Source organism: Felis catus, chromosome A3, assembly GCF_018350175.1.
Source record: "Felis catus isolate Fca126 chromosome A3, F.catus_Fca126_mat1.0, whole genome shotgun sequence".
Taxonomy (NCBI): domain Eukaryota; kingdom Metazoa; phylum Chordata; class Mammalia; order Carnivora; family Felidae; genus Felis; species Felis catus.
In genome coordinates this window covers 115,365,541-115,388,919 of record NC_058370.1, presented here as the reverse complement: position 1 = coordinate 115,388,919, position 23,379 = coordinate 115,365,541, and the positions used below count along the sequence as shown (strand labels likewise).

The 23,379-nt window shown below is 44.0% G+C and overlaps 1 long non-coding RNA gene across 1 annotated transcript; it reads right to left on the bottom strand.

Moving 5' to 3' along the window:
• Window positions 1–8,876: 8,876 nt before the first annotated feature.
• Window positions 8,877–15,036, bottom strand: LOC123384225. The gene is made up of 3 exons (XR_006594954.1): window positions 14,654–15,036; window positions 10,310–10,388; window positions 8,877–8,995 (listed from the first exon to the last, which is right to left on the bottom strand). It is a non-coding gene; the product is annotated as an uncharacterized LOC123384225 (long non-coding RNA).
• Between the last annotated feature and the right edge of the window lie 8,343 nt (window positions 15,037–23,379).

The window sequence follows — 23,379 nt, the reverse complement described above, 5'->3', positions numbered from 1 at the left end:
TTTTCCATCTAAGCATCTGGTGAGGTCTGTAGAAAAGTGAATACCAACTGTGTACTCTGCCACCCAGCCTCCTGACATTGTTCCTGGAATCCATATGCTGTTGATGGTCGCATGGGGTTTCTCTTTCCCCAGAATGGCCAAGGCAGCCAAGTTCTTCCTGGCTTCTGGGTAAATAACTCATGTTCTCGTCACTGCGTGTCACAGATAGAGAGTTTTCAGTGGGATTCAATGTAATTGCCACCATCTATCACTTTAATAGCCTAATGAAGGTGAGATGTAATTAGAAAGGGTGTCAGTGGAATATGGAGTTTGTTTTACAATTATCTATATAGCCGGGGGGACCATCAGCACAGAACATTGCCTTTTAAAAGCCCAAGAAACATGTGGCATAAATGTTCATCTTTGAATGACTTAAAGGGACCTGTGGTCAAATTCCACTGGGCTATTTCGTAGGTCCTTTAAATACTGATGCAGGTTGTTTGTGTTGGACACGAGGTGGGCTCTGAAGAAAGTCTCACAGATTCTTGTTTCCTATTGACTTCTGGTGATATTGCAGAGCTGTTTCTCTTCTCTCGTCAACACTTGAGTATCTTTGGCTGCCCCTTCCTTGATGAACAGTTAATGATTTCCAAACAAACATTATAATCATCCTGGACTCGCTAGTGAACAACATACCTCTTCTTCAACTGAAGAATTTCTCCCTGAGGGCTTTTTTTTATTGTAGTAAATATACATAACATAATATTTACCATTTTAACTAATTTAAGTGTATAGTTCAATGGCAAGTATATTCACAATGTTCTGTAACCATCACCACTATCCATTTCCAGAACTTTCTCACCATCCCAAACAGAAACTCACTTCTTGTTAAACAATAACCCCCATATCCCCCTCCCCTCATTCTGGGGAACCTCCGTTCTACTTTCTGTCTCTATGAATTTGATGACTGACTCTAGGTACTTCAAGTCAGTGGAATCATACAGTATTTATTCTTTTGTGTCTGGCTGCTTTCACTTAGCATAATGTTCTCAAGGTTCATCTACATATGGCACGTGTCCAAATTTCCTTCCTTTTTGAGGCTGAATAATATCCCAATGTAAGTATATACACATTTTGTTTATCCATTCATCCACCGATGGATACTTGGGTTGCTTCTTTTGGCTATTATGAATAATACTACTGTAAACATGGGTATATAAATGTATGTCTCAGTCCCCTTTTAATGCTTTGGGTTATATCCAGAAGTGGAGTTGCTGAATCATGTTGTAATTCTATGTTTAACTTCTTGAGAAACTGCTAGACTGTTTTCCACAGTGGGTGTACCATTTCGTATTCTAACCAGCAATGAACAAGAGTTCTAATTTCTTTTCACATTCTCACCTGCGCTTGTTATTTTACACTTAAAAAAAAATAACTGTGCTAATGGGTGTGAAGTGGTATCTCATTGCGGTTTTGATTTGTACTTATCTTTGGGGTTTTAATATCCAAATCCCTCAAGAGGAAAATACTTGTCCTACCACAATATGGTAGCAAGGCCTCCAGAGATGGGGCAGAATCCATAAGCAGGAGCTTCCCAGAGCCTCAACTGCCTGGAATGTGAGCCAGAGATTTTCATTTCTCCTTAGAAATGAGTCAGAACACCAGATTTTACTCTAGTTGAGGTGGGGGAGAGAATTCTGAGCTTGGGAATAAACAGATATGGCCTTCATCACTATCTTGCCATTGCGTTGTTCTTGGGTGGATCACTTGGCTCCTCCAAATTTCCATTTTCTTATCTGTAAAATGAGAGCACTCTGTACTCAGAATGGAGTGTTAAATAATACGATGATGTGGAAGCACCTGGCAAAGTTTAGTACATGTCAGGCCCTCGATAAATATGATCCAACTACAGAGATATTCATAATTGTACCTTGGCTTCTTATTGGGCTCAATTTGTCCAATAGAACCTTATAAATCCCATGAAGGCACACAAACTAAATCATATATTTCTCCCAACTCCTTGTAGCCTAGTACACCCTGGCTAGATAGGGCTCTATAGTAGCTGATGAACAAATTGTTTGGACTGTAGTTTTCAGTCAAGATCATAAGAGGTAGAACAAGAGAAAGCAGGCTAGTCTCTAAATCAGGAGGGCTCAGGGTGACATTACAAGGGCAAACTGCTTCAACAACATCAACAAATTCCCTAGACATGGACAAGACAAAGGTATCTTACATGTGGAGCATCCTATAGTCAACACAGCATTTCTGATGTATTATTCTCTCTTCCAATTCCCACAACAGCCCTGTGAGCAAGGGATCATTCCCATTCTCATTAGATGGATGAGCAAATCAAGGCTCAGAAGTTTAGGTCCAGGATCCAGGACCTAATTCAAGGTCCTGGTGGTGTCTGGACTTGAACCTAAATCTTCTGATACCAAGTCCATCAAAGCTCTGTGACTCAAACCCATTCTAGATCCTGGTTTGATGACAGGAAGAAAAGCAACAGAGATCAAAAGCCACAAGAGCCTTTTCTTTTCACCTTCTTCACACCCAGAACTTCATCATCCAGGTGACTTACTGGATGCTCTGTTACATGTTATCTATGATCGTTTGCCGAAATGGAAATAGGAATTCTCCTTAGTATTGATTTCCATCTTCTCCCAAACCTGTGTTCAACAAATATTTCTCTGAACCAAAGCTCAGGCCAGTTTCTTTGGCTCAACTGTGGAAGGACCACCTTCCCTGAGCGCCTTCTCTCTTCCCGCTCCCCTGCCCTTGTGCCCCCGCTGCCGTGGTTGGAATATGGTTTATTTCACAGGAAGAAATCAACAGCAGACAGACCGCTGGATGGCTGACCCTTATTTAGAAGATACTGTCAGTGGGAAGAACACTGCCACCAGATAACGATCACTTGCTGCTAGATAAATGCTAGGGCTTATCTCCTGATGGATGTTTTGCAAAGAAATAACAATTATTCACCATAGTTTTGTTGGATTGCTGTGGTGTTCACCCTTGCCAAGGGGCACAGGCACCCTTTTGGGAACTGAGCCACTGGGGACAAAGCACAACCTCAGTTTACCACCCAGTGTCTAGACCAGGAGGCAGGAGATGCTAAATGGACAAGGAAGAGGGAGATAGGAGTCTCCATCTCCAACCTGCTGTGTGACTTTGGGGTACTTGATTTATCAATGCCTCAGTTTCTCTAGCCTAAACTATGGTTGTTACTTGCTACCCTGGGCTGTTTTAAGTGCTTGGGAAACACTTGAAACCAACATTAGGATGTCAAATGGCGTTTTCAGCACTGCTGAAGTGCCCACATTAGCTCCATTTTCACGGAAAGGGGAAAGGAGGCATGGCAGCAGGAGAGTTGGAAGGAGAGAGTATGGGGTGGGAGAGAGCCATGAAATGGGGCCGGGTGGTGGGGGAAGTTTGAAAGCTCCACAGCTGTGAGGACACTGGAAGTAAAGGAACTCTCACTATAACACTGAGCCCAGTTTTCCCTTCTGGTCAAAAGAGCACTGGATTTGGAATCAGATGGTTCTGGACTCAAATCCCAGTGCAGCCATTTATTAGACATGATTGTGAGCCAGACGTGAGCCTGCTGAGTTTTAATTTCCTGATTTTAAAATGGGAATATGACTCTGTCCAAACCTGAATTATTGTAATATCCTCCTGACCTCCTGCTTTTCCCGTTACCTTTTATCAAAGCTTAAAATTATGATACTCCTATACTTCACCCCCTTCAATGATTTCCATTTCTTTCTTTCTCTCTTTCTTTCTCTTTCTTTCTCTCTTTCTCTCTTTCTCTCTTTCTCTCTTTCTCTCTTTCTTTCTTTCTTTCTTTCTTTCTTTCTTTCTTTCTTTCTTTCTTTCTTTCATTTATTTATTTCACATAATGGCTTCCATTTCTCAGAGAAAGTCTGTCTGTATGATGGCCTAAATGGCCTCCCAAGACCAGATCCTTGTTCCTTCTCTGATCTCATGTCTGCTCTGCTTGTTTTCCTCAGCCTTCCTGGCCCCTCAGGACTGCAGCTCAGTGCCTTTGCACTGACTGCTCCCTCTGCTTGAAACACTCTTTGCCCAGATATTTGCCTGATTTACTCCCTCATCTCCCTCAAGTGTTTTTTTTTTTTTTATTTATTTTTACTCAAGTATTATTAACACACAGTGTTAAATTGTTTCACATGGACAATATAATGATTCAACAATTCTGTGCATTTCTCAGTGTTCAAGGTAAGTCTACACTTAATCCCCTTTATCTATTTACCCACCCCCACCTACCTCCCCTCCAACAATCACCCTTTTGTTCTCTGTATTTAAGTTTGTTTTTAGTTTGTCTCTTTTTCTCTTCCTTTGTTCACTTATTTTGTTTCTTATGTTCCACATATGAGTGAAATCACATGGTATTTGTCTTTCTCTGACTGACTCATTTCACTTAGCATTATATCCTCTAGATCCATCTATGTTGTTGTGAATGGCAAGGTTCCATTCTTTTTTGTGGCTGAGTAATATTCCCTTGTGTATATATACTTCTTTATCCACTGATCTATCAGTGGACACTTGGGTTGCTTCTTTATCTTGGCTATTATAAATAATACTGCAATAACCCTTCTTAAGGAAACCTACCCAAATCATCCTTTTGAAAATTGTAAGCTCAACTCCCTCTGATCTTCCCAATTTGCTTTATCTCGCTGTTTTTTTTCCCTCTAACATATACCACCTTCGACCATACTGGATTCTTACATTAACTACTTACTTATCCTATAGGTATTTGTTATTTTTGTTGCCTATCTCTCCTCGTGAGAATGTTTGACTCCTGAAGGGCAGGGATTTTTGTCATTTTTATTCAGTGGTATATCCCTAGAACCTAGAAAAGTGGCTGGCACATAACAGAGGATCAATAAATATGTACTAAATAAAAGACAAGTTGAGTTATGTCTGTCTGATAGGGCTTTGTGGAGGATTAGAAATGATACATAGAAAATACCCAGCACAAGACTCTGTTCCTGGCAGGTGTTCAAGCATCATTAGTAGATGTGCCTGCAAGGGATGTGGTGTGTGCGAGGTTCCAAGTTCTGCTAGCTCCACTGATGGACACACAAGACTTTCTGGGACCCACACAGGAATATGTATATCAGCCCAGAGGGACTTACACATGCTAACAATTACTCTTTGCAGAATGTATTATTATCATAATTTTCATCGGAGATGAGGTGAAAGCCTCAGAAAAATTAAGTATCTTGCTCAAAGTCACACAGCTGGGCTTCTAATGGAACCACTCCCCCCTCCCAGTAAGAGGAATAATTGCACTCATTTTGCACAACTGGTGGCTCACATTTTAAAAAATGTTTCTTGCAGAAAAATTTGAAAATAAGAGCCTAAAGAAAATTAAAATCACCTATAATACCACCACCCAAAGCTAAGTACAATCAGAATTTTGGTATGTATCCTTTCAGGCTTTTATTTTAAATATAAATTATAAAGAGCTTTATTTAATAAAAGCGGACTTGTACTATAAGTATCATATATCAACTTTTTTTTTTAAAGAACTATATTATGGACATTTTTTCATGTCATTGCATTCAGATCAAATTCATTCTTTTGAATGGCTATATAGTATTGTATACAGCATGATGGAAAATTCTATTGCTAGAATATGATTTTTCTCCAGTTTTCCCCCCATTGCAGATACTGCTGCAGTAATCATCCTTGTACATGTTACTGTTTCTGTGGGCTAGAAACCTAGAAGTGGATGTTCTAGATTGAGGGCATGAGCATTTTAAGTTTTGGTTAAGTGATCTCATTGTCCATAGTAGTTTCTCAAAAAATGTTTCTGTCCAAACTCATTTCTATACTGTATCTCTCTCTTCAGTTTGAAGAAGAGGCAAACACTTCAGCTTGAGAACATGATTTTAGAACATTTCCTCCTGAAATCCTAAATAATCAATCGATGACTGCCCCATGGCCCACTAGGGTTCTACTGGAAATCTCCCTGCAGAAACAGTAGACTCTTTGCTTAGTGAGTATCCAATGTCTACCATTAAGTATAAGGTAAACCATAAAAAAATTGTGTATGTTTTTTATTCAGTGGAAGAATTTCCTTTTCCTCACTTGCTGAGTATTTTAATCAAGAATGGGTGTTGAAGCTTGTTAAATTCTTTTTCTGTATCTATTGAGATGATCAGATTATTTTTTCTCTTTTATTCTGTTTAAGTAGTGAAATAAATACATTGCTTTTCAAAGGTTGAAACAACCTTACATTCTTGGGACAAAATGTACTCAGTCACGATGGATTATCTTTTTTCTGGATTTGACTTGCTATGGTTTGCTTATGATTTTAATATCCATGTTCATGAGGGATATTCATCTGTAATTCTCTTTTCTGTAAAGGCTTTGTCAGATTTTTGTAGGAGGCTTATGGTGACCTCATACAATGTAGTGGAGCATGTTTCCTCATCCTTTACTTTCTGAAAGCAATTGCAAAAGATTGACATTTCATATTCCTTAATCTTGATAAACTTCAACAATGGAAACATCTGGACCTAGAGACTTTTTGTGGGAAAGCTGGAGATAAATCCAAGGTCTTTAACAGATAGGGCTATTTAGATTTTCTATTTTGTTGTGTCAATTTTGGTAAATTTTGTTTTTCAAGGAATTTTTCCATTTCATCTAAATTATCAAATTTATCAGCATAAACTTGTTTATAATATGTGCTTATCACTATTTTAAAGTTTGTGTGATCTGAAGTGATAACAGATCCCCAGTATAGATTATTTGTGTTTTCCTGATATAGTAACTTGTGTTTTCTCTCTTTTTTTCTTTATCAGTATTGCTAGGGGTTTTATCGATTTTATTCATCTTTACAAAGAGCCAACTTTTGGTTTTGTTAGTTTTCTTCATTGTTTTATACTTCATTTCTTTCTGCTCAAATATTTATTAGTTTCTTTCTTCTATGTGCCTAGGGTTTAATTTGCTCATTTTTCTTATGGTAGAAACTTAGATCATTAATTTTAAACCTTTCTTCTTTTCTTTAATGCCTACTTATTTGAGAGAGAGTGGGGGAAGGGCAGAGAGAGAGAGAGAGGGAGAGAGAGCATTCCAAGCAGGCCCAGAGCCTGGTGCAGGGCTTGATCTCATAAACTGTGAGATCATGACCTGAGGTGAAATCAAAAGTAGGATTCTTAACCAAAATGAGCCACCCAGGAGCCCCTAAACCTTTTTTCTTCTCTAATAAAGACACTACAGTGGTAATTTCCCTCTAATGCCGCTTTAGATGCATTACAAGTTTTGATATGTTGCATTTTCATTACTATTTAGTATGAAATATTTTCTTTTTTTAAGTTTATGTATTTATTTTGAGAGATAGGGAAAGTGACAGGGAGAGAGAGAGAGAGACAGAGACAGAACATGAGTGGGAGAGGGGCAGTGGCTTTTTGTTTGTCTGGAGTTTATAAATCTACCTGGAGAGTGGTTAGTCTAAGATGAGATACTCTACCATTACCAAAAACAAATACCAGTGGCACAAATTGCCTGTTTTACATCTTCCACCCTTTTGCTATTGAGATGTTTAGCTTTTCTTAGTAATTTATAAACTCTTCCTCCTGAGCTCACTTCTGCATCTGCTCTGTTCATGACCTAGTTGAACTGGCTGGTAAAATGGCTCCTATTTCACATTTCTCAAAGAGATCATAAAGGATAGCTTAAGAAAACATTTACAAATGGATCAAGAACAAATACAAATACGAAATTAGAAATCACTTCATGGTGGTATCTACCAACACACTGCTATATAATCCTCTGCATTTAGAATTAATAGTGCCCTCACTGCTGGCTACACATGACACAACTTTTCCTGTCCCCAGGCCATTTCATTTAGGCTATTTTTTCCCACTGTAATATTCTACACATGATTTTAAGGCAAACATACTTCACTCACTACAGTGTCTGTAGAACAAACATCACTGAGCATGGAGTCAAGAAAACTGGACGTTAGTCATGGTCCTCACAGTCACATCTGTGTCACATCACATTTCCAAGAATCAATTTCTCCACCTTGCAAACAATCATAATGAAAGAGTATTGTGTTGTGGATAGAAGGAGGCAGGTGCAAATACCAGCAAGCTCAAGGTGTGGTGCTCAGGAAGAGCTCAATGGAAACTGAGTTCTTTCTCGAGTTCTGACCTGTCCAAAAATGGACAACAGAGGTGAAGCTTCTTGGCTATGGGTGCTGCAGATTATACCATGGGAAAGATGTGCATGTGGGTGGAGGTAGCAGCCGGGCACAGGTACAGGAGAGAGCAAAAGGGATGGGGAAATTGGGACCAGAAATCTCTAACCACTGGGGTTTGCACTTGCTCACTGGAACAGTGTCAAATAATTACTGTTCTAACCCATTACATTTCAGATGGTCTACCACGAAGAATTATTGTGGGAATAGCAAGCAAATATAGGTGACTTGAACACAGCTAGTAAGGTGAGCCTTGGGTTCAATTTCTGGCCTATCTTATCCACGATGCCAAGCGTTTTCACACACATGGATATTCCTGACAGTGTACCTGGTTTATAAGAGGCACTCCATAAATCCTAATATCTGAGTCTGAATCCAACCTGCTTTGCAAGTATCTTCCAATGAGCCACACAGAACTGAACCTGGGGACTCTGGACAATCTCAGCCACAAGGCTACCATGTTCCTCTGCACCTGCTGAGCTGAGTGCTGCCTTGGGTGGGTGCGGTACCTGGGTACTGGGAAAGAAATCCACTTAGGTGGGAGATTTAGAGCCAGCTCTCATCTCTACCTCTCCAGCTGTCTGACCTCTAAGGTACTGGGGACAGTGCTTGAGCTGTCATAAAAGAACACTATAGACAGTGGCTTAAACAATAGAAAATTAGTTTCTCACAGTTCTGGAGACTGGAAGTCCAAGATCAAGGTGCATCGGTGTTGGTTTCTGGCAAGTCTTGTCTTCCTGACTTACAGAGGGCTACATTTTCACTATGTCCTCACATGGCTTTTCTTCTCTGTGTGCACAGAGAGAGCGAGAGAGTAAGAGAGAACTCTGGGGTTTCTTTCTCTTCTTATAAGGCTACACTCTGATCAGATTAAGGCCCCACCTTTATGATCTCATTTAATCTTCATTACCTCCTATAGGCCCTACCTCCAAATACAGTCATTTAGAGGTTAGAGTTTTAACATATAAGTTAGTGGGGACACAATGGGAAAGTCAGAGCCATGAAATGAAGAGGAGAGGGTCAGAGGTGGCCAAGAACAACAGAAAGAACACAGCAAACCACGGCACGGTGAGCACAGCAGCCTGACACAGGCAGTTCTCCAGGCACTGGGCCAGTCAGTTCAGAAATAGGCATTTGGTTTGTTCCAAGATGCTGGCTATTTCTGTTGACTAAAGATCAAACCAGGCCTCTCCAGGGACCAGAGAGGCCCCCTCTGTGGCCCCACAGATCTGGCTGAAAAGCCCCTTGCCCCACACAGGGCAGAGCAATCTTAGAGGGAGGTTTTGCTTTCTGCCTGGAAGAGATAAGGGAACCAACAAAGTCTGGAGAAGGGCAGAGAAGAGTGAGACATTTTAATAAAGGGCCTTTGGTAACCTCTAGTCCCAGCAAGGTAGCATGCCTGTGTTTTCACAGGCAAGAAAAAAAAAATACAGGGAGCTGAGATCATCTTACGGATCCCCCAAAATACACAAATGGGTTAATGACCAAGTTCTTCAGGGTCTAACAATCAACTGAGCAGGGCTGAGGACACTTGACATCTGAAAGCTTCGAAGAATGTGCACAGGCATATAGGACAAACCTGATCCAGCTTCCAGAAATCCAAAATTAAAAATGAAAGGATAACTAAGGGGGTGATTCTCTCTCTATAGTCAGACTCTCCATAGGGTTCCCTTAAGCAGTGAGCTCCCCTACTGCCATTAAAATATTATTCGATTTACAAAATGTTAATTATATCTAACTTTTTCCTAAACATGTCTATTGTGAACCTAGCTGCCCTGGTTTGACGTAGATTCATTTCCTCACGTTTATTCGAGCAATTTTTGTCAGGCACTGTGCTAGGCTCAAGCATGTGGGGTGAGTAAATCTCTTGCCTGGCCTCCAAGGGACCAGTGTTTACTAGTCAAGCTGCTGGGTGTGCGGCCAGCTGGAGCGCCGTAATAAAAATGTCCACAAGTGCTCTGAGGACACAGAGAATGAGGCAGAGACTTCTGTGATGGTGATGGTGAGGACACATATCCTGGGAGCCTCAGCAGTGGAGGCAGTGCCCGAACTGGAATTTCCCCACTTGACCATTCGAGTCACAAATACTTGGTGAGCACCTACCGTGTGTCAGGCATTGTGTTCGGGTCTGCAGTACCACAGAGATGACAGGCAAGGTTCCTGCTTTCATGGAGCCTCTAGTCTAACCACAGAGATAGTGAACAAAAAACAAGATAATTATAGATTGTGAAATGTGAATTAGAAGAAGAGGGTAGGTGGTTCCTATGTGGGGGAGGCTTACTTTAAATCCAGTGGGTGGGGAAGAGCTTGAGGAGAGGGCATTTGGACTGACAATTGAGGGATGATAGTAAGTCTCTTTCAAAAAGAGCTGGTAGAAGCTCTAGATACAAGAATTGGTAAGTGCAAAGGTCCTGGGGTGGGGAAGAGATCACACGTCCCGGGAACAGAAAGAGGTTGCGGTGGCTAGAGCGTGCTGGGCAAGGGCAGAGGCAGAGCTGCATGGTAAAGGGCTGTCTTGCTGCTTTGGGGAACAGGGTGGGGGGTTAATTGGGAGAAGGAAATTCAACTGGGTTTTATGGTTAGAAAGATGTGCATGTCCTGTGAACACCCTTACCTCTTCCCATCTAGTTTGGGGCAACTCTCACTATCTGATTGATCCTACTGATCCCATCTTTATTGACAATGTTCATTTTTTGCTCATCATGAAGTTTTGCATGTGATATTCCTCTAATATTAATTAAAATATGATTTATCTTAATTACTGAGTTCTTGGCACCCCCCCCTTAAATGTTGCACCTGAGGTACGCACCTCACCTTCCCCATCTCAGCCGCAGCACTGCCCCCCAAACCCCTTACCCTCTTCCTTCAATACTGAGATGTGGCTGAAAGGGTAGAGGGAGTTGGAGATGCCTCAGCTTTTCTTTTCCTGCCAAGAATTTCAAAGCCCCTCTCCCACCCTGGGCACTTTTCTCAGTATGTCACCATGTGCGCACAAAGACATGGCTCTTCTCCATCATCTGATCTCTGTTGGGTACAGAGGAGACCGACGACCACAGTCATCCGGGGAAACCAGCAACCAAGGAAAGTTTCAGAGTAGACAGAGTGAGAATCCAGATTCTCAGATGCCTGGCAGCAGAGGCCCCCTCTGTGGCCCCACAGATCTGGCTGAAAAGCCCCTTGCCCCACACAGGGCAGAGCAGTCTTAGAGGGAGGTTTTGCTTTCTGCTCGGAAGAGATAAGGGAACCAACAGAGTCTGGAGAAGGGCAGAGAAGAATGAGACATTTTAATAAAGGGCCTTTGGTAAGCTCTAGTCCCAGCAAGTTAGCATGGTAGGCAGGCATGGATTTTGATGTCTACGCCTGGCCTCCTCTGAAGCCTTGGCACACTTTCCAATAAGTACATAAGATGCCCAGGTGAATACAAGTTCTGCATGAGAGGCTGTGCGAGGGAGGAGCCTATTGAAGGGGAGCTCCGGCTAGGTCAGGGGACTGGGGCTCAGTTCTGTCTCACCTACTCGGCCACACCATTGCACACCTCTGCGTCTCTGTGATAAAATCCCTATAGATGCTTCCTAATTCCCTACCAGACACTGGCTCCTTAATGGCTAGGATTTGTCTTAATACTCTTAAAAATTTTTTCAGCATGCGGTATATACCTGTACACAGTATACCCTTAATCAATTTTGATTAAATGAAATGTGGAATGATGTGTAGGAAAAAACAAACCCAGCAATGGTGCAGTGAAGTCCTATACCAAGGATGGACGGGCTGAATGCACCCTGGGGCCCCTTTAAATTGTCCCTAACTCATCAATCCTTGTCTACTACTTTCTACCTTCTCAACTGGATTTCTTACTAATAAACTCCTTCATCCCATCAGAGGCTAAATTGGGAAATTCTTCTTTGTTCTTGAATAACTTTGAATAATGTCTCACATATATTTAATATACTGGAGGGAAGGTTGGATTTAGAAAAGAATATGGATTTCATGCACAACAGACCTAGACTTGGAAATTGCTATTATAGTTTTGAAGTATTATGTCACTTTTGAGTGCAAGGGATGTGTGTTCCTCTTACTCTTGCCATGGTCAGTGGTGACCTCTTTGTGGGAAATTCAGCACACAGATTTTGTGCAAACTCTTGCGCGTTCCTCATTTTAGGAGTCTTCTCTGCAGGATGTGGCATCCTTACACTCTTTTTCTGCAATTCTCTCCTCTCCTGGCTTCCTCAGTTAGAACTCTGATTCTCTTTCTTCCACTTGAAGTGGTTCTTTGATTTTCTCTCTTGGTCTGCTGTCTCTGTTCCCTCCTCCTGCCCCAGGAACACTGGCATTCCCTGGGATCCTCCCCCAGGGAGGCCTCACCTTCTTCCTGCCCTGGTCTGTCACTGATCTGCCCCTGACTTCCACACCTTTCCCTTCTGCTCTCGCTTCATCCTGGGGCTCCAGGTTCATATGCCCCACCTCCTTGGACAACTCCATGTGGATTCATATTGTGCCTAAAATTAAATTTGAGAAAAAAAATTGTTTTTCCTCTCCACCTTCTAACCTTCTCCCAACCTAGATTTTTTTGTCTCAGTTGATGATTTTGCCACCAATTTAGGCATCCGGGAGCAGTCTCTGATGCTTCTTGCCTGCTCATCTCTTCCAGATGGGCTATGGCTTGTTCTTGAGAATATTTCTAATCCGTCTTCCTCCTCTCCATATCCATCAGCTCTGCTGTCTTTTTTCTCTTGCAAAAACTTTGCAAATCCCCCAAATGAGTCTTCCTCCCCTAAGCTTCCTACATTTCCAATCTGTCCTCCACAGCCTGGGCAATTTCATTGCTGTTTTACCATTTAAAACCTGCTGCTAGGATCGCTGTCCTTCCCTGGCCAAATGTATGGACCCGTGCGGCCATGGGACCAGCAGGTGGCTGGGACAGTGCTGCCCCTGCACCCTTGTGCAACTCAGACTGAAGCTCCTTTACCCTTCCTGGGGAGGTGGGAGGAGGATGTAGCCTCCTTCCGCACTGCTAATGGCATGGCAGGAGCTGACAGTAAACCTTCCTTTATTTTGCTAATTCCCACTGTAAGCTCCCACTTGAGTGGAAGCAGAAAGCCAGCTCTTAGAACCAGCATGAGAACTAGATCTGAAAATTTCAGACACGTATGGAAATAGAAAAGTATAATAAACCCCAACGAGCCATCACGTAGCTTCAACAATTTTTAACTCATAGCTTCTCTTGTTTCTTCTCTACCCTGTGCAATCCCCCTCTCCCCACTCTGGGTTATTCTGAAGCAAACAAAACTGAAGACATTGGGTTTTCACAGAGCAAAACATCAGGGACGCAGACCCTTCGGTGATTCACAGCCTCAGTGCCCGTTTGTCCTCACCACCTATCTGTGGGCTGGCTCTTGTGGGGAGGGCTCTGCAAGGGACTCTGGGGCTGGGCTGTGGCTAATCATAGCTCATGACCCTCTCTCTACTGTCATCTATGGGTGATACCACTCCCTCCCCGTGGGAGCTGAAGGGTAGTGGGGGCCACACGCCTGGTGTCTCTGCACTGTGGCCAGGTTCCCCTCCCAAGCCCCACACCTGCCCTCTGCTGGAGGCATCTGGGGCAGCCGGCAAAGCACTACCCACCACCTCCCCAAACCAAGGTCTTATCAACAGGGTGCTCATCAGACTTTCCAGCCAAAGTTAGAATCCATCCTTGAGCTTAATGGGAGGCCGAGGGAGAAGAAGTAGCAGCACAATAAAGGGAAGGAACCCAGACTGTGAAGAGTTAAAGTAGAAAATATGGTATCTGGGTTTCTAAGGACCCCTCCGAGGGACCCAACAGTGTAGTCTGGGGCAGGAACAAGGGTGACCAAGCCACAGGTGGCATAGCGAGGGGATACTGCGCTCAGGCAGCTGGAATGCAAGGGGGTTGGGCCAGAAACTGCAGTGGTTCATTTCCCTGGGGCCTCGGCACAGCCTTTTTTGTAATCAAAAACATTTGCAGGGCTCTGGGCTCAAGATACAAATTTGCATATTGCTTTACATAAGTCAGCATATGGAGTTCGCTCACCCCTAACACCAAGAAAGGGAAATTAAATTCAATTAGATTAATTAGTACAACTGATTGCAAATTGTTTTCAGACCTAATATTAAGGGTGCCGCATGCAGGAAATACAAAATAGATGTTTTAATTGGGAGAGGGGGGAGGAAAGGAGGGAGGCAGCTTGGGCAGCTCAGCCAGGTTCACCAGAGAGGAGTGAGAGAGAAACATGAGCTGGAAGGAGGGTGCCTGAACTTCTATGGAACATCTTAGCTCCCCACTTCTGCCCCCACCTATACAATTGCTACAGACTGGGAAGAGGCTGACGTCCCGAGAGGATCAAGCTTAGGCTTGGCTGCTCTCTTGCCGTTATCACTTGCAAGGCTCAATACTGAATGCTGCAATTGTAATTTCTTAAGAGGGCTCACCCAATAGTATACAAGTCCTGAGATGTCCTGAGACGTCCTGAGAACTTACAACCGCCCCTGCCGTTCTTCCACCGTTCTCCCCTTCCTTCCTTTGCTGGTTTGCTTCTCTCCCTTGCTGCTTTGTTTCTTGAAATCCAGGGTAGGAGAAAGGGGCTCCAAGGAAAAAAGGTCGTGGGGGTGGGTGCTGCGGGCAATCCCTGCTTTTGCCAGCCCTCCAGATCTGCAGCCCCTGTGAGCATAGGCCTGGCCCGGTGCGAGCTGAACTAGTCCTAACTCCCAGCCAGTCAGCCAGCATCAGCTGCTAACTCCCCCGGGTCGGGAGTTAACCAGCCCACCCTTATCAGATGTCTGCCTGGGCTCAGGGCAGATCCTTTGCCTCCCACTGGCCTGCTGGGGTCACTTAGTTGATGAAGTCAATGAGCAGCTGCCTTGCGTCCTGTGCTGAGAGGACCCCCATCAAGAGTCCTGGCTCGCCCAGCTGGGGCCCCAATATCCTGCAAGCCATTCCCTTGCCTCATGGACTGCCAGCTCCCCCTGGCTTTCTCTTGCCCCCCCTCCCCAGACAGATGACAGGAAGCGTGATGGTGCTGTGACTGGTACTCCTGCTGCCTGCCCTCATCCCACCTGCTCCTGGCCCCCCTCCCCTTCCCCAATGGCTTATGTAACTGAAGTCCCAGCACACCTAGGACTAAGACAGCCTCAGTTTTAATAAAAAGAGACTCATCCACTCCATTTTTGCTTTCCAGTCCAGGCCCCTTTGATGAGTTAGCAGAAGGCCAGGGTACTCCCCAGAGAGCTAGAGGAGAGTAAAACGCTCTCAGTCAAATGCTATAGATGGGCTCTCTGCACCATGAGTCACAGCTGGGGCCAAAGAGATTCCTGCATGGGTCAGCAGCATCCCTGAAACTCTTTCACCTGACTCAGGTTGGAAGGATTCATTCACTTATATATTATATTCATTCATTCAATCACATATCATCTCTTGTGTGCTAAGCCCTGTGAGATAACTCTGAGGTGGACCCATACAGCCTACCTCAGGGTGGCTAGACAAGTCCAGAAATAACTAGAATGTGAGACAGAATAGGCTAAGTCTTCAAGAGAGGCATAAGCAGGTGCTAGGTTATTTAGAGGTAGGGAGAGCACTTCTGGGTGGGCAATCAAGAAAGACTTCAAAATGGTGACCATGTAAACTGGCTTTCCAGGTGGGGTAAGATAGCAGGTGGGGATAGACAGAAAGGCCCACCATGGAGGGACCAGAGCAGTCCCAGGAAGAGGTGGGAGGAGTCTCACCACCCCCACCCCTTCAAAGGGCAGCATTCAACTTGGCTTTAGAGTTTGGGCAGAGAAGAAGTTGACAATTTTCGAGAGCTTTGTGGGCAAAAGGCGGCCGGAGGGTACACCAGAAGAAGGAGTGGCAGAGGAGAGAGCTGGGGAAGGAGGGAGCACAGTGTGGGGGGTGGGTAGAAGTGTCAAAGACCTATTGTTCCTTCTAGAAACTTCCTCCTCTTTCCTGCTACTCCCAGCTGATGGCCAAGAGGAAAGTTAGAGGGGTCCCGCTCACTGCCCTCAAAAGCCAGGCTCCACTCAGTTGTGGCAACTTCTATGCACGTTTCGGGCTCCACTGGGTCCTTGCCAGCAGCTAGGGTGCTCACCCTTCGTGAACCCGCTGCCTTGAGCCTCCGCGGGAGAGCAGAGGCTCTCCATCCAGGCAGTGGCCTGTTCTGCATAATGATAAGCACGCTCCTGACATTGCTAAACGGCCGTCTACTTCTAATAAACCCCATGCTGGTGGGTGCAGCGCGAGAGGTAATAATCGCTCTTCCTGGCTCACTCAAACGGTAGTCAGGATTATAAAGGCGCATGAATCAGAGATGGCAGCCTGTAACAAAAGCTTTACCTCCAGCTGTTTTGTTCATTTTCTAAACAACAACAGAACATTCCCTCCTTCACCACCCCTCCCGCTTGTTCCTTTGTGTCTGGGATCCATTATCAGCCAAATGCATTCATCTAAACCTCCAGGCTAATACAACTTGAGGGAGGGAGGCCAGAAATGCCCCGTGTCCCGTGGTTACGCACTCTTGCTCTCCTTGCTGCTGGTAACCTCCCACCTGGAAAGGGATCCCAGGTTCCTCAGCTGGGCACAATTCATCTCCCCTGCTGGCTTTGTCCTTCACCTACTTCCAAGGCTACACCTGCTCAGGAGCCCTGGCCCTATTCCTGAGGCTTAGCACCAGGCTCCCTGGGCCTCCGCCTTGTGGCCAAGACTTGGTCCCCCATCTTTTATACCTCTGTTCAAGTACCTGGGAACCCGTCTTGGTCCCTGCCTGGTGCCATGGTTGTTCTAAGGGCCTAACTACTACTACTACTTTCTTCATCTTCGTCTTCTTTTAAATTGAGGTGAAATTCACATAACATACAATTCACCATTTTAAAGTGAGCAATTCAGTAGCATTTAGTACATTCATAATGTTGTATAACCACTACTATCTTGTTCCAAAACAGTTTCATCGCTCCAAAAGGAAACTCCATGCCCATTAAAGCAGTTACTATCCATTTTCTTCTCCCCACAGTGCCTGGTGGCCACCAATCTGCTGTCTCTATGGATTTACCAATTCTAGATATTTCCTATAAATGGAATCACACAACGTGAGAACTTTTGGGTCTGGCCCTTTGCACTTAGCATGATGTGTTCCAGGTTCATCCATACTGTAGCCTGTATTCCTTCTTCTGTCAGAATAACATCCCAATGTATACAGACAACACAATTTGCACATCCATTCATCCGTTGGTGAACATTTGTATTCTTTCTACTCTTGGCTATAGTGAATAGTGCTGTTTATGATTATGCATATGTGTATATTTGTTTGAGTAGCTGTTTACGTTTCTTTGGGGTATATATCCAGGAGTGGAATGCCTGGGTCATATGATAAATTCTGTGCCTAACTTTTTGAGGAATCATCAAACTGTTTTCCATGGCATCTGAACTTATACATTCTCACCAGCATTGTATGAGTATTCCAACTTCTCCACATCCTTGTCCGAACTTGTTTTCTGTTTTTGTTTTTGTTTTGATCATAGCCAATCCAGTGGGTGTGACGTGATTGCTCATGGCGGTTCTGATCTGTAGTTCCCTAGGGACTCATCATGTTGAGCATCTTTTCATGTGCTTGTTAGCCATTTGTATGCCTTCTTCAGAGAAAGGTCTATTTAATTCCTTCATCTATTTTCTGATTGGATTGGTTGTCCTTTTGTTGATGGGTTGTAAGTGTTCTTTATATATTCTGAATACTAGGCTGTGAATACTATGATTCACAAATACTTTCTCCCATTCTATTGGTTGTCTTTTCACTTTTTTGGTGGTGTCCTTTGATGCACGAAGGCTTTGAATTCTGATGTAGTCCAATTTATCTATTTTTCCCTCATGTTGCCTGTGCTTTAGGTGTCATATCCAAGAAATCATTACCAAAATTGAGGTCATGAATATTTACCCTATGCTTTCTTCTAGTTTTATGGTTTTAGCCCTTATGTCATTGATTCATTTTGAGTTAATTTTTGTATATGGTGTGAGGTAGAGATTCCTAACTTACTCTTAACTCTTGCTCTCAAGCCCATCTCAGCTCAGGATCCAACCTGGGTCCTGTAGCCTGCTGGTTGTTGTCCCTGATGGCAGCATAGTTCAGTGTTTCTTGCTCTGGATTATGTGTTGGTCCAGGACACCCTTCTATTCTGTTCAGCCTCCATGCTGTGGGTTGCTCGTCTGCACTGTAACTTCTTCCCCAGGATTGGCCACCATGAGAGAGGACTTCTTCTTGGCTGACCAATGAGGTCTGTTCCTCCAGCTTCAGTCTTGTTCTTGTTGTAAGTCTAACCCAGGCCCTCCAATCTCTCCCCTGAGACTGAGCAATCCTGCTATTGTATCAGATTGCTCCAGCAGTCTCTTGTGACAAAATCAAGTTTTTCCAATAAAGTGCAGTTGCTAAGGGTATGGACTGGAACTGTGACCATATCCCAGCCCAACCACTAACCACAAGGGTGACTACAGAGAACTACTTAACCTTTCTGTGCCTCAGTTCCCTCATCTGTATCCATTTACTTCACAGGGTTGATAGGGCCTTTATCTGAGTTCAAATATAAAAAGGGTTATGAAAAGTGGCCAGCCCTTGATAAAACCTCCATGAGTGTCAGCTCTCCTTAAGAATGTCTAAAAACACCACTGGTCCCTGGGCAGCACATTACAACTGACCAGAATGACATTTTAGCACGGATGAGCTCGTTGTCCTAGGTCCAAGGTCAGAAGGAGGTTACCTACCAGGCCAAGGAGGACAATAAACCTATCCATGTCAATAGCCACAGAGAACAACCACACACAAGGAAGGAAGGAAGGAAAGGAGGAGGAACTGCAGGGCCCCAAACCAATTTGGCTGGTTGTGAAAGTCTGTTGGTGCCTCCAGGTTAGATGAATCTACAACCAATTCAGATGCATCATACCTGTGATCTAATAAAAGCAACAGAAAGCAGGAACTGATTTTGCTGAGCTGTCCTGGGTTGTTCTGTTTTTTTTTTTTCCCCTGATTTGCCTGCTATTGAGTCCTGGGGGAATCTTGTTATCCCTGATGTAATCTAGTGGCAGGTTTGTATCCTGGGGCCAGAATCACAAAGGTCCCCTAGAGTCACCTGTAAGGAAGCCTGGGAGGAGGACCCTTCCCCATAACCACCCTCCTGGCTGTGTCCTTTACAGAGTTGCAGATGACTCATCCCCGGGAGGGAGGTTAGCCACCCGGATTTATTGTCTGTCTGAACAGGCTCTGTGCTGCACGACCAAAATAAAAGGGGAAAAAAATAGAGGTGTCTCAGCAAAATCGGCTGAATCAGAGTTAACAAGAAAATCTTGTAACTAATGATCAGAAATTAAAATGTACTCAGGAGCTTTACTTTTAACTGAATCACAGGGTGGCAGGGTGATACTGTGCAGAATAGCGCAACTCTTATATTTTGCCAGCAGCTAAGGGCAGACTGTTCACAGCTTGTCTAGGTGGGAGGCTGGTGCCCCATCAACCTGGGCTATCACTTCTGGACGAGAACTTCCCTCTCCCCTCATCCCAGCCCTCGACTCCTCTCAAGTAGAATGTGCCTTACCTTTCCATAGCACCTCTGGGGTTACAGTCTGTATCTCATTTGATTCTCACGACAGCCTCATGGTATTGGTGAAACACCCTAATCCCACACCTCTCCATTTTACAGAGGTGAATGCTGAGGCACAGACAGGTTCTACAAGTGTAGGGCCTGATGAAGGATTCGGGTTTTTGAACCGTTGGAATTCCTGTACAAAGGCATCCTTGGAAACAGTTAAATAATCTCCGGTAGTTTCACTTTCCCATAAACCTAGATTTTCATGTACTTCGCACTTAAAAGGCTATGCGCTGCAGCAAGCTGGCAGATATGGGAGTATGAAGTGCAAACGCATGGTTATTTTCTATATTTTAAATGTTAACAATGGCTTTCATTAGAACCGAAGTCAAATATTTTCTTGCTTGCCTAACTCTAAAAGCACTTAATTTTTACAGAGTAATTCAGATCTGGGGCTGCAGCGAACCATGAATATTTTCAGTCTCTGAGCGAATGCCTCAGAAACCTGTGGAGGAAGAAAAGAAAGGGTGTCAAGTGAAATGGGCTTGTAGGCTTGACACTTCGCCTTTCACACAACTCTCCTGGCCACCCAGTTATCAATATCACGATTAGCCACACTTCACCTACCCGGATAATGGACACCCGCAAGGGAGGAGCTTGCAGTCTACATGCCGGGGGAGACACAGAGTGATTTCATTTGAGTTTTATTTGCAGATGTCTCCCTGGAAAGGGGAGGGGGCGCTCCTCTCTGATTCTTCAATTACAAGGAAGCAGCAGGACCTCCTGCAGAGAAAAGACACCCGTCAGGAGACTGGGACTCCGGTCCACCCTTTAGCACTTACAAGGCTTGCGGTCTTGAGAGAACAATTCTCAGTGCCTCATTTCTCACATCTCTAAAATGGGGATAATCATCCCTCCCATGCAGGGTTGTTGAAAAATCTCAAGTTTGGATCGAATCAGGGGGAAAAACATGAATACCCATGCATATATGTACAGATGCAGGGCTTATCCTAGAGTCGGGATTCAATAACATAGGTGAATTTCAGTAGGAATAGGAATTACAGTTGTACCTGTATTGCAATAGCATAAGGCATTTGGTAAGTATTCTCTAGGTTTGACTTTGCTCTCCTCTGTGAATACACAAAAAGTCTGGCTGAAATCCTATTTTAGTGACACACCCCCTGCAAAGCCAACCTGAAGCCACCTCTTCCTCCTCGGTGCTCATCGTCTGGATCTCTCATTAGACTGAACATTGTAACACCCAAAAGCATTCTTTCTGTTTATGGGATCTAGGGCATGAGCAGGTCTGGATGTTCTGGAGTGGGGCAAGATACCAGGATGTGAGTGTATGGGTAGTGGTGGGTTGGTGGGCGAAGGGTGAGAGAGGACATGAGTTTTGGCAAAGGCAAGTAAGTCCATAGAGCCAGCCTGAGATCAGGAGGCCAGTGTGAGGGCAGAAAAGAGTCAGGATGGGAGGACCATAGTTGGGTGGTCATGCAAAGTTTAGGGCCTGACATTTAGGCCCTGTCAAACCAGGGCAGTGGATTGATAGAGGTTCAAGTGGCCAGGAAGTCTGCACCAGGGACAGGTGGCCTAGCACATCAGAACTCCATGCATGAGTCATGACAGGCAAGAGTATATAGATCCCTGTCAACACATAGGTCACCAGAGTCGCTTAGGGGATTTTCTCAAAATACAAGTTCCTGGGCCTCAGCCACTGAGATTCTGAGAGGAAGTCAGATGCACTGTTGAAAGAGCTCATGGGCTTTCCTGCTCCACCAGGGCATGTGCTCACCAGGTGATGACCTTGAACCTTAACAGAAGGCTTAATGAAGTTTTACCAAGAGGCAGGAGGTCTGCAAGGCATACAAACCAGCTCAGAGCGTGTGATGAGCTCACAAACACTTTGTGAAGAAAAATTTTTAAAGAGAAGGGCAAATACCACCTTGAGGATCAAGAAACCAAAGTCAGATGACAAAAAAGAAAAAGGAAAGCAGTCATTTCCTTTAGAAAGATCCATGTGGGAAGGTTGTCACCAGACCCAGCCCAGGTTCTCTCTTAACAATGTCCTGCACCTGAGTTTCCCCATCAGATCCACAAAGACGGGTCATGTCTGTGTGAGAAAACACAGTTGGTGTGAATCAGTAAGGATTCGAATCTTACCTCTTGCTAATTTGGTTAATTTCTAGCTAATTTCCTCTACACCATAATAAGAGTCCCAGGCTCTAAGCTAAGGTCCACTCTTAGTGGGGATGTGGGTAGGACCACTTTGAGAACAAGAGGATCATGGGGAGTTGGTTTCTCACACGTATGTCTTTCTTTTCTTCCATAAAAATTGTTTATGGAAATGTGGTAGCCTCAGCTCTCTTCCCCTGTCTTATGTCTGGAAACCCAAGCCTGACATTAGATTGTCCTTTGGAGAAACTAGGGGAACCAAGAGAAAACACCTACTAATATTGACCATTGGGATCCCCCCACAATGAAACCGCAAGGTCACTTTTGATCACGCCATAGTTCAGCTCACCAGGTGGCATACCCTATCCATGAACACAGAATGTCTCATTGTTTAATATGCCCGTACATCCACAGTTAATAGGAAATTTGAGGACATCTTCCAAACTGAAAGAGAACAAAGCAAACAAACAAATCGAAGGGAAACTAGGGAATTCCATAAGGGAGCTTGAGGGAGAAAGAAACCACTGAATAACCAAAGAAATAGTACAAGAAAAATCCCTAGAAATGTAGGATATAGAATCTCCAAATTGACATTAGGAAATAATCAGAAGACCAGGTATAAGGAAATGGCCCAAAGCCTTGCAGAGGGGGGGGGGGGGCGGGGGAAAGGGCAACAAATGAAAGAAAACGATTGCACTGGTATCAGAGGAAGCTCAAGAGTGTAGTGGAAGCTTGAAGGCAAGGAAGCAATTTTTGGCAGATGATTTACCTTGTGTCTTTTGCATTTCTGGATATCTTGTGAGAGTGGCACTGACGGCCCCTTGTTTGGGACTATCTTTTCAAGCACATTTGTATAGTGAACAGTTTTTGAAGGCAGCAATAGTGTTTCCCTCCAGAGCAAAAATGCCCATTATAAAAGATTTAGTTTCCCGAAGCTCAGGGTTCATCTGTGGTAACACAACCCACTGTGTGTGGGTAGGTGTCACTTGGCCCTGTCTCTGCCACCTGTGAGAACTGGGGTTAGGAGAACCAGTGTCAAAAAAAAATGCTGATATTCTGCCTTCTCCCATTACTGTGAGTAATAAACTCTCCTTTAGCTCTGACCCAGGGGTCTTGTGTCTTTTACCAGCTGGTGGGCCAACTTGTCAGCTTGCAAGTAGGGCAAAACCTCAGACTCTTCACAGTTCTTGAGAGCATTGCCTTCAGAATCCTGAAACAAATGACTTTCACCTTAGAATTTTATACACAACCCAAGTAGAGAGCCAATGTGAAGTAGAATAAAGACATTTTTACCATTCAAGAATTTTACCTTTACAGATGCAAATTCAAAAAGCTTACCTCTCATTCTTAGGAAGGTACTCTAGGATGCTATCTAGAAAAAAAAGAAAGAAAGAAAGGAAATCAAGAAATAAGATCTATGATCC